The sequence below is a fragment of the Ochotona princeps genome, chromosome 5, assembly GCF_030435755.1.
Source record: "Ochotona princeps isolate mOchPri1 chromosome 5, mOchPri1.hap1, whole genome shotgun sequence".
NCBI classification, from domain to species: Eukaryota; Metazoa; Chordata; class Mammalia; order Lagomorpha; family Ochotonidae; genus Ochotona; species Ochotona princeps.
Genome location: NC_080836.1, coordinates 50,515,699 through 50,530,400, shown reverse-complemented (window position 1 = coordinate 50,530,400; position 14,702 = coordinate 50,515,699). Strand labels below are relative to the sequence as shown.

The 14,702-nt window shown below is 40.7% G+C and overlaps 1 protein-coding gene across 3 annotated transcripts in view; it reads right to left on the bottom strand.

Annotated features, from left to right (window-relative positions):
* Positions 1-14,702, bottom strand: part of MYO3B (myosin IIIB) — a 545,106-nt gene that overhangs the window by 195,726 nt on the left and 334,678 nt on the right. The gene's annotated exons all lie outside the window — the stretch shown is intronic.

Here is a 14,702-nt window from a genome sequence, read left to right as displayed (position 1 = left end):
TCTGGAATGCAATTAATTACTTGGAAATGATTGTAACCTTCTGGGAAAAGTAAGACCCATAAGGTTACAATCATTTTCAAACATCTAACATAATGAGGTTGACATTATTAGGTATCTCCCACCCACATGGGAGACCCAGAAGCAGCTCCTGGTTCCTGACTTTGGATAGGCTCAGCTCTGGCCACTGCAGCCATTTGGGGAATGAACCAGTGGGTACAAGATTCTCTTTATGTATATCTTTTCAATAAAATGAAGTAAATTTTCTAAAATATTCACAATTACAACCAGAAATTTTAATGTACCTTTACAATAATTGATAGAACAAGTAGGCAGAAAAATCATCAAGGATACAGAAAATCTGAACAACCAACTTGACATAATAACCATTTATAGTACATCTGCCAATAACACAACGTATAGCCTTTTAATTGCACATGAAACATTTACTGGGATTAACCATATTATGGATTATAAAACGTAATAAACTTAAAAAGTATTCCAATCACACAAGTTCATCTCTAAGCAGAGTGGAATTAAATTATGAATCAACAAGATAAATCTGTAAAATTTTAAATGTCCATGAACAGACTTCTAAATAACATACAGGTCAAATAGAAAATCAAAGAAGTATTAGCACTTTTAGTTGAATGAAAATGAAGCACAGCTTTAGGAATTTCTGAGATACTATTGGAGCACTGTCAAAAATTTAGAGCATCAAACACCTATCATAGGAAAGAAAGATGGTCTCAAAATATAACCTCAATCTCCATCATAAGAAACCAGAAAAAGAACAGCAAATTAAACTCAATGTAATAATAAACGAAATAATAAAGATCAAAGCAGAAATCAGTGAAGTGGAAAATGTTTGAAACAAAAGTTGTTTCATTAACAGAATTAAAATTTTTTAAAGGGATAAGTGCTTAAGTGCTTTGTCTTACACCTCTGCATAAAAGCAAAAACCATTATTACTACGTTTTCTTTTGGTTGAAATAAAAAATATTTAATGGAACTAACGAACTCACTCCAATGACATTTCGAAGTTCTGTTAGTTATTTAAAAAGGTGGTAGAGTTCTAGATCATATGATATTACGATATTATTACGCGCAGCTAATTCCTACAACCTGGTTCTTTACCATGAGCTGAAAACACCAGACGAAAAGATATATCTTAGGAGGTTTATTCCCCGGGGCAGGAACAGGGTGGAGGGGAAGTGGAGGGGGGAAGGGAGGCCGAGGAAGAGGGGAGAGCAAAGAAGAAGAGCAAGAAGAGAAAGCCGCACCTGGGGGCCCTTTTTGTCTGCCAGGTGTGGGTGGTGGGGATTGGGAGGGATTGAGGGCAGGCCCCAGGGGATTGGCAACTGCAGGGGAATGCCTAGGGATGATTGGTGAGTGGGCGGAGTTGGGGAAGGGGCTGGAAGATTGGGGGTGGGATTCAGGTGGAATGCCAGGTTACATCTGATTGGTGGATGGTTGGACTGGTGTGAATTTCATGAGCTGTGAGGAAGAAGAAATGGCGCCAGGTACAGGGTGGGATATTGGAATAACTCCTTACAAGTTCGACTTGGTAAGCTTACTGCTAACTGTCATACAATTACCAAAATGTTACTCAATATATAACTAAATAATATCACTGAAATTGAATTACAAAATAAAAGAGGATCCATGTTTTAAATACGCAAAAAAAAAGCCTGTTTTTTAAACAGCTAAATTGGTAAGCCTCTAGCCATAGAAGTCAAGAAAAAAAAGACACAAATTACCAATACCTATGGATCCTACAGATACTAAAAACGTACAGGAAAATTAGGAATTCATTTATTCCATAAAATTTTAAACTAAAAACAAAAAGCTAACATGGCTTCAATAAATGGGGAAAATGTGTTTGCCAAAATTTAACTCTTATTTTCCTCTAAAAATTGTATTATTGCATTATTTAAGACTTACTTATTTAGGGCCCGGCAGCGTGGCCTAGTGGCTAAAGTCCTCGCCTTGAACGCCCCGGGATCCCATATGGGCGCCAGTTCTAATCCCGGTAGCTCCACTTCCCATCCAGCTCCCTGCTTGTGGCCTAGGAAAGCAGTAGAGGATGGCCCAAAGCCTTGGGACCCTGCACCCGCGTGGGAGACCCGGAAGAAGTTCCTGGTTCCCGGCTTCAGATTGGCGCAGCACCGGCCCATTGCGGCTCACTTGGGGCCCGTTCACGGCCCGTTGCGGGAGTGAATCACTGGACAGAAGATCTTCCTCTCTGTCTCTCCTCCTCTCTGTATATCTGACTTTGTAATGAAAAATAAATAAATCTTTAAAAAAAAAGATTTACTTTTTTAATTGGAAGTCAGAGTTACAAAGAGAGAGTGAGAGACATAGAGAGAGGAATCTTCTATCCATTGGTCCACTTCCTAAATGGCTACAGTGTCCAGTGTTGGGCCAGGCCACAGGCAGGAGCTAGGAGTTTCTTCCAGGTTTTCTATATGGTTAGCGGGGCCAAACACTTGGGTCATTTTCCACTGCTTTTCTCAGATTATAAGCAAAGAGCTAGTTGGGAAATAAAGCAGCTAGGACTTGAACTGGCACTCATAACATAAGTGGCACCTTTAGTTGCCATGCCACAACACAGGTCCCCTAATATAATTTTTTTTAAGACTTATTTATTTTTATTGCAAAGTCAGATATCCAGAGAGGAGACACAGTGAGGAAGAGCTTTCGTCCGATGATTCCCAAGTTACCACAACAGCTGGAGCTGAACCAAACTGAAGCCAGGAGTCTGGAGCTTCTTCCCGGTCTCCCATGCAGCTGCAGGATTCCAAGGCTTTGAGCCGTCCTTGCCTGCTTTTCCAGGCCACAAGCAGGGAGTTGGATGGAAAATGGGGCTGCTGGGATTAGAACTGACGCCCATATGGGATTCCGGCGTGTTCAAGGTAAGGACTTTAGCCACTAGGCCACCACACCGGGTCCCCTGACTTAATTTTTTAAGGAATTTACTAATACATGAGATTGTCAGGATCACAGCAAGTATTTGATAATTTCTATACCACAATTCTTAACATTCAATTCTTAATAGTAATTTGGAAAAAAAAAAAACCTCAAAACCTCTCTATATGCTCAAACTAATTTGAAAAAAGGAATCTATGAAAAATATTGCAGCTGTTATATTTAATAAGAATAAAGATGAATGCTACCCATCTAAGATGAGCATCAAGTCCAGAATGTCCTTTCATCAATATTCTATTTATATTGTCCCAGAGGTTCTAGTCAGTGAAGAAAAAGAAACAAAAGTGTCCATTTATAAAGAACAATAAATTCAATTACCTTAATTTGAGGGTGACATAATTGTCTACATAAAAATCCAATGTAACAAGCCTGGCAAAATGGCTAAGTGGCTAAATCTTCCCCATGTATGCACCAAGATCTCATATGGGCACTAGTTGGGACCCTGTACCCAAATCTGAGATCCAGAAGAGGCTCCTGGCTCCTGGTTTCAGATAGGCTCAGCTACAGTCATTGTAGCCACTTGAGTCACAGTGACCCAGCAAATGGAAGATCTGTCTGCCCTTCTCTTTGTAAATCTGACTTTCCAATAAAAATAAATAAATAAATCATTAAAAGAAATATTTGAGTTATCCTGGGCCAATAATTTTTTTCTTTTAGATCTGGAATATGTCACTCCATTCTCCTCTTGACTGTAGAGTTTCCTGTGAGAGGTCTCCTGTGTTTAATTGGCATTCCTTTATATGTCAGTTGATTTTTTTCACATGCATATTTTAGGATCTTTTCCTTATGTTCGACTGAAGAGAGCTTGATGATCATGTGTTGTGGTGAAGATCACTTTTGATAAGCCTGTTGGGAGTTCTTTGCCTCTCCTGGATGTTGTTTCCCAATTCTTTCTCTAGATTAGGGAAATTTTCCCTAATTATTTCATTAAATATTATCTGTAAAACCAGTTTCTCTTTCTGGACCTTCTGGGACTCCCATAACTCTTATATTAGGCCTCTTAATAGTGTGTTTCAATTCTTGAATACTTTTTTTGGCCTGACCCAGCTCTGCTTCCAGCTTTTTGTTTGCTTCCCCCTGGTGACAGGAAATACCTTCCAATTCTGAGATTCTTTCTTCTTTCTTCTGCTTGCTTCATTCTATTTTGGAGACTCTCCACTGTACTTTTTTTTTTTTTTAATACAAAGTAGATTTATTTGCATGCACAACAATGAGGAGGAAAAACAAAACCCACTTCAGGCAAGCAGAGGTAATCAAGGGTTATGTTGCTCACATTGGGATGCACTAGGTTCACCAGAAGTCACAGCAGGTGTTTCTGCATTGCTACGGGCCAATTCGTATTCCAGAAAAGTTATGTTCTTTTTCTGTTCATCAACGAATGCTTGCAAAAAGTCAAAGAGTTCATCTTCACCTATGAGAGAAGCTGTAGTCCTCAGATCTTGCAGCATGTCATATAATTTTTTCTCCAATTGTATTGCAAACGTTAAGGCTTGTGTGCCAGTTACCCAGTTATCAGGCCTCTTAATAACTGGAAGGCAGACAGTGCCTTCACATCTCCTCAGAAATCTCGTGTGCTTAATTTCTGATATATCAGCCTTGATTTGCTTTATTGCTGCTATTGCTTGGGTAACATATTGCTTAAATTCTTTGAACTCTTGTATGTGCTTCTCATTGTTGATCAGAAACTTTATAATGAATTTTTCTGAATTCTGTGTCCCCCATTTTCTCAATGTCTTCCTCAGTGAACTCTGAGCTTCGCATAGGGTTTTGCTCCTTTGCAGGAGGGAGTCTTCAGTAATATTCATTTTGCCTGTGTGTCTTCTTTTGTTCTTGGTCATTGTACTTGTGGTTATCAGATTCTTTTTCTTGGCGCAAGTTTCTAAGCTGTGTCACCCACAGGTCTACAGTTTGATTTTACTTATTGCAGTTGATACCCAGCTCTTTGTTTACAGCCAATTGTGCCACTCCCTCCAGCAACTTCCAGGTCTGGGTTCTTATGTTAGATTTCTGCCATGGTCTCCCTAGCCCCAGCTCCTGGCTCACCACTCTCCACCTCCTGTGATACCGTGCTGAGGTTGCACTGTTGTCTCTGCAACCTTTCTCCTACTTCTGGTTGGAGCAGGTCCCAGGATTAGGGAGACACCAGGTGTCCTATATAGCTAGGTTGTTGGTGGTGCTGATCTTGCAGGAACCTGTTGGACATTAGGTCTGGTGCCACATGGACCTATTTTGACCAATATGATGCCATAGTCAGTATTATTTTCCTGTGGGACCAGTGCAATCCACTGAACTCAGTGAGTTCTCACACGAGCTCTGCACATGCACAGTTCACTGTTGTCCCCTGCAGTCCTAATACTTTTGCCACAGTGTACAAAGTGGCGCCTGATGTGCCACTACTATAGTTCTTGATCTGCTGGCCGTCAGGTCTGAGGACTACTCACCTGTCTTGGGTGGATCCTGTAGAATGCCACGTTGCTGCAGTTCACTCAGTCAGAAATGAGTTCACGCCGAGCTGAGTTTATGCTCAGTCCTTTCCTTTGCCATTGCCTCCTTATGCAAAATGGCGCCCAATTTGGCTCTAGGGGGCTGACTGGGCTATGAAATCTACCCTGTTCTCCTACTACCCATCAGGGACCTGCTGCTCTGTCTGTGCTCCTGGTCGAATCAAACGGACCAGCAGGACGGACAGTTTTTTTTCTGGGTTCACCTCCCAAGCTCCCTGTGAAAGAAAAAACTGTTCGCCCAGGATAACATATCCAGCAATGCTTTCTTTTGTCTTTGAAAATGAAATAAAATTCTTCCACAGTCAAGAAAAGTTAAAAGAATTTGACTCTTCCAAACCTGCCCTACAAATGATACTTAAAGATGTTCTCTTGACAGAGAAGAATAGCACCCAACAAAACCAAAGACAAATGTGAAGAACATCCCAGTAAAATGACAACAGAAGACTAAACCAATGAACAACCCATTCCTAAAATGACAGGACCAAATTACCACCCATACATATTAACCCTGAATGTAAACTGCTGAAGCTCCATCAAATTCATACATTAGTACTCTGGATTAAAAAACAAAACACATCCATTTGTTGTCTAGAAGATACACCTTTCACCAACAAAAATTAGCAGAAACTATATCTCATGGATTTTGATGTTTTTGTTTTTGCTAGTTTCATCTCTTCAAAACACTTTCTTCTGATTAACTTCTTGAATGACTCATAGATCATACAGTAGCATCATTTTCTTCAAGAAGGTTCTTGATTTTCTTATTCATTTCTTCAGCGACACATTAGTCATGCAGTAGCATGCTATTTAACGTCATGGTGCTGTTAATTTCTCTTTTTCTTCCTGTTGCTGATTTTGTTTTGTGATCTTTCATTTAAGGAATGCACAGTAGCTGTGTAATGGAGACTGTCATATCTAGTAATATGTTATTTAACTTCATGACATTGTAAATTTCTATTTTCTTCCTATTGTTGATTTTGTACTGTGATTTCATTTAAGGGGATGTACAGTAACTGTGAAATGGAGACTAACATATCCAGATGTGAGGATACAAAGTAGTATGCATCTCTACTTCCAGATAAAGATGGACTCCCAATGAAACTGTTTACTATATCTTGACAATAGGATGCTGGGCTCTCTGCTACTGTCCATGCCCGCAATGACGGACATATGACTGTGTATAAAGAATTATACTAGAGTAATGATACAGGGGAACTCAGTGCGGGTGGAGGGAATCGGGGAGGGGATAAAGGAAATCCCAGGAGCCTATGGAACTGTATCATAAAATGATGATGATGATAATAATAATAATAATTTTTTAAAAAGAAATACTTGTGGGGCCTGGCGGCGTGGCCTAGCAGCTAAAGTCCTCGCCTTGAAAGCCCCGGGATCCCATATGGGTGCCGGTTCTAATCCCGGCAGCTCCACTTCCCATCCAGCTCCCTGCTTGTGGCCTGGGAAAGCAGTCGAGGATGACCCAATGCATTGGGACACTGCACCCACATGGGAGACCTGGAAGAGGTTCCTGGTTCCCGGCTTCGGATCGACGCGCACCGGTCCGTTGCGGCTCACTTGGGGAGTGAATCATCGGACGGAAGATCGGTCTCTCTGTCTCTCCTCCTCTCTGTATATCTGACTTTGTAATAAAAATAAATCTTTAAAAAAAAATACTTGTGTTACTTTATAATGTCAATCTTTCAAAACCAAAATTTACAAAGCAGCACATATATAACTGCATCTTTAAAATGTTTTAAAAAATATGAAACACATGGGGGCAGAGCTGACAATACATCTGTATGATCTCTGCACTGAGAACTATGAAACAGTGGCCGAGAAAAATTAAAGATGACCTAAGTAGATGTAGGAGAGGATCAAGTGCATAGGTGAGAAGTCAAATGGTCCTAGTTCAACAGATACCTCTCTATAAGATGGTTGTACCCATCTAATCAACTGAAGATAGGAAGGGAAAAGACCCCTCTAAAAGGGGGTCAGAGAGGAAGGAATTTTGTGTCTAAACTGCCCTTGACTCAAGGCTGCAGGATGAAGTTCTGCTGGATGAAGTTCTGCTGGATGAAGTTCTAGCCTGCTGGCCTGACACACAAACTCCCTATTCTCCAGCACCCAGGACATGCAGCCAATTCTTAAAATCAGTCTCAGTCTCTCTCTCTCTCTCTCTCTCTCCGCTCCCCCCTCCACACACACTTGCTTGTGTCTCTCTGGACAATCCTGATGAACACAGTTCCACTGCCATCTGTTGTCATTTAGACATATACTCCGAATAGAGATAGAGCCAGCCTTGGCAATGAGATCCCTGTGACATCGCTAAAGATACTGGCCAGTGCTACACAATACCAGGACCTGACAGAGGCTGCTTTTCAGTAACTGCCCTTGCAATCATTTCTTTTCCCTTTGTTTGCCAGCTGCCCGTGTGGAACCACAAAGGTTGAGGCTTCTGTACTGTCTAGGACACCCCAATTCAGCAGTTCCTCTTTGTGCTCACAAATAGACCTTCTCTGTCCCGTGTCAAAACTCTCCATGCTTGGGCATTCTTACAGGTTTGTCTGTGCAAGGGAGAGGCTGACTTTAACATTTAGATCCTGAAGAGAACTCAGTCATAGATAAAAATTCTGTTTGTTCAGAGAAGAAAGCCATAGAGAAGGCCACTGGCTAAACAATCAAGAGGGAGAGTGGGAGATCTGAGGCTTTCCCAGGTGTTCAGGCCTCTTTACAATCACTAACCTTGCCTCTGCAACTAGTACTTATTCTATACATGATGCAGGATGTGTGGTGATTAAGACATTTTGCAGGGACCTTTGATACTTCAGCACTTGATACATCACTGAAATAGCCAGGAACTGTAGCGATCTGGAATATTAGGCTTTTAACACAGACGTGTCAGTTTCCTAAATCTGAGCATGCGCTGTCAGCCTCTGCTTGGTACAAGTGTGAGGGATCTACACCAACTTTGGTTTACACCAGTATATCACTAAAGCGTTGTTGTTTCCAAGGAAATCTATATATACAGACACTACTCACAGCACACTTCCAACCAGGTTCTATCACTGCTCATCCTCTTTGTGCTTCTTAATTCTTCCTAAATTCCAGTATACACAAAAATTCTTTTCAATCTGCAGAGGATTTTAACTGACTCCCTTTCCACTGTGGAAAATCTTTTGTGTCTTTACTTGCAATTCATCTTGAGACTTCTTCACTTCATATTAACTGTGCTGTTTTGACCTTTTCCTTGAACATACTCTAATAACTGTCTGGTTTCCTCATATCATAGCAATAAAGTAAACTATTTCAACACAGGCTTCCTTATGCCAATCATCATTTTTAAATGCTGTTTTAACAAAGAGAAAGTAAGAGATACAGCAGTCCAGCCTATAGAGGTTTGATCTAAAGATTATTCATAGAGGAAGTCCTCAAACAAAAGTACACCCAGGGTTCCTGAGTGGTCCTAAAGGCCTAATGGGCTCAGAAAGGCAGCTACTGCCCTATATCTTTTTTAAAAAGATTTATTTTATTTTTGTTGGATAGGCCAAGTTACAGAGTGAAGGGGAAGAGAAAGATCTTTCATCTGCTGGTTTACTCCCCAAATGACTTCAACTGGCAGGTATGAGCCAACAGTGCACCAGGTGATTCTTCTGGATCTTCCACATAAGTGCAGAGATCCAAGGTCTTAGGCCATCATCCTGATTTCCCAGGCCATCATAAGGGAGCTAGATCAGAATTAGAGCAACCGGGAATTTGAAATGGGGCCCATTATGGGATGCTGACTTAGTCTATTATGCCACTCTGCTGGCCCCACATCACCTTCTAAATTAAACTGGCTTTTTCCTTTCTACTCACTTGTTCATTAAATAATACTTTACAGGGTGGGTATTGTGGCATAGTGGATTCAGCTGCCACTTGGGATGCCCACATCCTATTTTGGAGAGCTTGTTTTGAGTCCTGGTTACTCTGCACTTCTGATGCAGCTACCTTGGTAGTTAACAAATAATGGCCCGATTGCTTGGGTTCCTGCCTCAAGGGACATCTAGATGGTGAATTCCTGGTTTTGAGCTTTCACCTGGCTCAAACCCTTGAATGTTGCAAACACTTGGGAAATAAACAAGTGAATGGAAGACCTGTCTCTCTCTCTTCTGTCACTCTACTTTCCAAATAAATGAATGTTAAAAAAATGACACTTTATGTAACATCTACTGATGTTTCAGGAACAGGCAGGAATACCAAATGAGTGACAAACAGATAATTTTCCTGTTTTCACAAAGCTTATGTTCTTGTGATAGAATCAAACATTAAAGACAAATATGATGGGCATGATTTTGGGAAGGGATGAGGGCTATGAAGAATAACAGGTCAGAGAGAGGGGCATCTGCGAGTATGTTTTGGCATGTATTTTGGCTGGCAGGCAGTCTTCCACAATCAGGGTAGTGAGGAAATTTAAGCACTGAATTTAGAAACAAAAAGATACAGCAGGGCCTATTCAACTGTCAAGTATAGACCACCTGCTGCTAATCACTTGGAGGTTTCACAAGAGATGTAGGTTCCTGGGTCACAGTTCAAAGTCAGAATCTCTGGGCTCCAGCCTTCAGGAATCTCAATTGTAAAAAGTTCCTACAATACTCAAGGTACTGCAGTTTGAGAATCTCTGATTTCGGAGAACATGATCACTTTCTGCCATGGAGCAGAGAAGGGAGACAGTTTGTTCAGAACCAAAGCCCAAGGGGTGAAAGTGGAATGCAGACCTAAATGCTTCTAAAGGAAGATTTTGCAGGGCTCCAGTGAATATGGTGGCAAGCAGACACCCATAAACACAGAAGGGGCTGCCTTGAAGGCTAGTAGAAGTGACTTCTTAGGTCTGGGATTGTTAAATGGGAAGGAGGCTTGCTGTCAAGATCAAGACTGTTGCCAAAGAAACTCTAGGTATTTTAGAGAGTTGGAAACTTGTTAAAAGTGCAGTCTTTTTCTCTCTCTCTCTCACAGGGGGATGCATTCACACATGCTCCCACTGAATCAGACACTGGGAATGGGACTTGGAAATCCGCATTTTAACAAGTCCTCCAGGATATTCTGAAGCTTGAGGAATCACTCTCTGGGAGAATCACAGCCTTAGAGAAACAGAATCTGGGAACTGAAGTGACTGCCTTCCAGCATAGGGCTTACCTGAGCAAAGAAACCGGCTCCCATTGTTTCTACATCTCTATCTCTTTGTTAGTGCCAAATGACTTGGGGCTTTCTGGAGCCTTTCATCTCCCCTTGGGAAAGGTCAGTTGCTCAGAGTTTACTGTAAATAAATCCCCACATGTGTTTAATATTGAGGATTGTTTACTGTGCATTGCAGGCAAATAATTGGAAACTATTTCAGTATGTACCAGTGGAGGAACCGCTAAATAAATATGATAGATTTCAATGAGACAGCTGAAAGGAATGCATAAGAGCTATGTAACAACAAGGACTTATATCTAATACATATTGTAAAATAGGAAAGCAAGATGCCAAATGGTACAAAAGTGTGATTTAAGTTAAAGTAAAAATGCATTGTTCTCTTCCCTCTCTTGCTCTGGGTGGGTACATGTGTGTTGTACACCCATGTGCAGATTCTAAAGGGAATAACACTCTTAAAAGAATAATGCTGGCTACTTAAGAGAAGGGCAACAGTTGGACAGATGCTGAGAAATGGAATCAGAAGTGCAGGAAGAAACATTGTAGCCTGATGTGTAATATTTAAAATTTTTAAAGGCAAAAGTTCTCACTTAGCATTTTTGCAATTAAAAAATAATTTCAAACATTAGATAAAAACGTGATACTTAATTATAATTGCCCCAAATCTTGATTAAAAAAATAGATCTACTATTCACTCAATCTAATCCACATCTAAATGGAAATGTCCCCAGTCATACGGCAAGGATTAGTAAGACTTTGCTTGTTACAGATATTCATTGAGGACCCTCAGTCTATGTTAGTAACAATCTAGACTGGCCACTCATGTTCTCAAAATACTGGGCAATTAGCCGAACAATTAAATTCATACAAATCACTTTCTCTTACATAGATAATAGAGGTAGCACAGCTATTTAGGCTTTGATAATTTGATAATTATCCCAATTCCCCATCTTCTTTTGTGTGTATAAAAATCCAGATTTAGCTTATTAAGTTCTTTCTCATATTTACCAGAGGCCTCTTTATTTTAATTTTCTTCCCCTTCATAGCTGGCCTTGAGTAAAGAGAACAGCTGGCCACCATCTGCTACCAAAAAAAAAAAAAAAAAAAAAAAAGAAAGAAAGAAAGAAAAGAAAAGCCATTATATCCATTACGTCCTCAGGAAGACTCCAAATTTGGGCCTAGTATAAGAAGTTGCATTCATCTGTGCATTAGACTGTAGAAGTTCAGAGATTATAAATTCCTTCTGATGCTTTATTATTGTAGCACTCTGCACACAACAGGCGTTTAATAATTGTTTCTGATGATGCAGCTGCTGCCTTCTTCTAAGCTTTAAATGAGAGGCCTTCTAAGAGGTAGGAAAAGCCCATAATAGCACTAGGTACTGGAATTTGAAACTGAGGCTAAATTTATTCAAATATTAATCTATAATAGGAAGCTAAATTTCAAAATGAATCTGAAAATTAGCAATACCACCAATGGACTTATTTCCCTCACTGATCAAGTTTTGTAGATTGCTTTTACAATGAATATTCAGACATTTGTTTATTTTGATGGTGGGCTCTGGAATTAGACTCTCACATCCTATCCTGCTTTTTCTCACAAACTATGGGACTGAGCCATCATCCTCACTTGTGAAACCAGAATAACATCACCTCTTGGGAAGACTGTTCTCTGTGTAAAGGAAGATAATAGATGTAATACTACCCTCCCCTTCCCTTAACCTGTTGTATCCTTCACAATATTCATGAAAAATAGACTGTATTAGTTTGTTTTTCATCGCATTAACTAAAATCCGTGAGAGGTGCTTCCCAAGAAAAGAAAAGTTTGTTTCAGTTTAGAGGCTGTGGTTCAGGTGCAGGTGTCCCCAGAGTCCATTTGTGTGGAAGCTGGTCACAATGCTATGCAGGAACAATCACATGATGAACCAGGAAGCAGAAAGGGAGAGAGAAGATAAGCCAAGCCTGAACTCAAGCACTGAACCCTCTGGTGAGAACCACTCTCCCAGAACATAAACTCAATGACCTAAAATCCTCCCACCGACCACAACTCCCACACATCACAATTACATGGAGTTTCCATTGCTAATCCAGCAACCATTTAGACATCAGAGTTGAAACATACTGCATGAGTTCTGGGAACACAAGTTCTATTGAACTATATAACATAGATCAGTACACCTTCATACTATCTTCTTGTTTTCCTTTGTTCTTTCTCTTAGACTGTTTCTACAGTTGGGCAGCTGCTGCCTGAACGTCCACGTGGCTTCTTCTCTGTCACTGAACTAACTCCTGAGGCTGCCAGGAGGAAATGCAGAACAGGGAAATATCCTGCGTGATATCCTGCACTTGCTATGACTGCCACCTGTGGACAACAGCAGGATTAGCATTACCTCTTGCATCCAGTTTCCAAATCTCCACTACAGATTCTTTGCTGAATCGCACATCTGTCAATGACAGAGGTGATTCTAATCAAATAGGTAACAGGCAGCTGTCAGCTGTCTGTCAGAAAAGCAGGGCATTGGAACAGTGCGTTTGGGGACACTGGAATTGTCTCAACTACCTTGATTAAATCGGGAAGACCTTTCCACTGAGACAAAGTCAATCCAAATATGCTTTATTACTTAAAAATGAGTGGAAGTGGTCAAAGAAATTCTCTTCTGTCCATAACAGCCTGGAGATAGGGATACTACCAATTCCTAGAGCTGGGACCTGGGGAAGCCATTTAACCTCTCTGACCTCAAATTCTTCTGCTACCCAGAAACCTGGCTCAGGCCATCTCTTAGAGGCTCTCAATAAAACTGTAGGTATACATTTATTGCAGTAGCCAAGGTTATACTGGTGATGTAAGAGTTAAGAGAAAAAAAACCAGCCACAGTTTCACTTTCCTAACATCCTAATACATAAACTACCTAAAAGATATCTGAATGTAAACTCGTGCACACACACACACACACACACACACACACACACACACACACGGGAAGAGGTAAACAACTCACACAATTAAACGAAGAAAACTGGTGGGAAAGAAAGTGACAGTGTACAGTATGGCCGATGTTATTAACCACCAATCTCCTAGATAGCGCCCCCTTGCATCCATTGTCTCCAGAAGGAAAATGTGGAGACGGGTCACACAAGCCTGAGGCAGAGTGTACCCCCAATGCTGAAAGGTGTCCACTATCATCACGAAACATTGCCTCTGAACATGCCCCTCACTACAGTATTAATTTCCAGGGAATTTGCTGCAGCTGGACCAGCATCCCTAAATGGTGTATCAAGATCTATTTCTGTTTGACTTTTACATAGTTATAGCTAAAACGAAAAATAATCCAAGGAAGTCTCAGAGGATTTGTGTTTCCTAATTCTTTGTTCACTGTTGACTACTCGGAGAATAAACAGCAGAAGCTTGCGTTCACTGAATGTTGAGATGTATGTTTCAGCTTTCTCAGCATGTCTGGCTTCTTCTGTGATGCTAACATGAAACCTAGTTTTGCGCCAGCATCAACGGGGAGACTCTGTAAGATGAGTCCGCAATCATATCCTTGTCAGTGAACTTTTCCCAGTGATGACATTCAATTCACTTTGCTCAAAACAGGAAATGCTTTTGTTCTCCTCATGGCAATGGATTATAAGGATTCTATTTTTTTTTTAATTTATTTTATTGTATTGTTGGCAATCTTTACATAGTTAATTACGGTTAAAAAATAAGGTTCAGGGGGTATAGGGAAGTGGGTAATACTATTATGTCCATATTGTTTCCATCATGTATCTGAGGTAAAGGGGGATATTGAGGGAGAAGCCCCACCCACTTTCCCACCCACCCCAAGTCCCGGATGTGGGGCATGCTCTGAGATATTTGCTCAAGTGGTTTTAATAGTTCTCCAGTTATGAATTGCTGCCAGTTTTGCTCGATGAGGTCATCCATTGATTGATATGGTCCATCACAAAGTCTCCGTTTGTCCCATATTTCGCTGCCAACATTAAGTTGAGATGAATGATTGACCTGTTCTGTCTTCTGTCTTTTCTTGGTTAGAGTTCTGAGTCC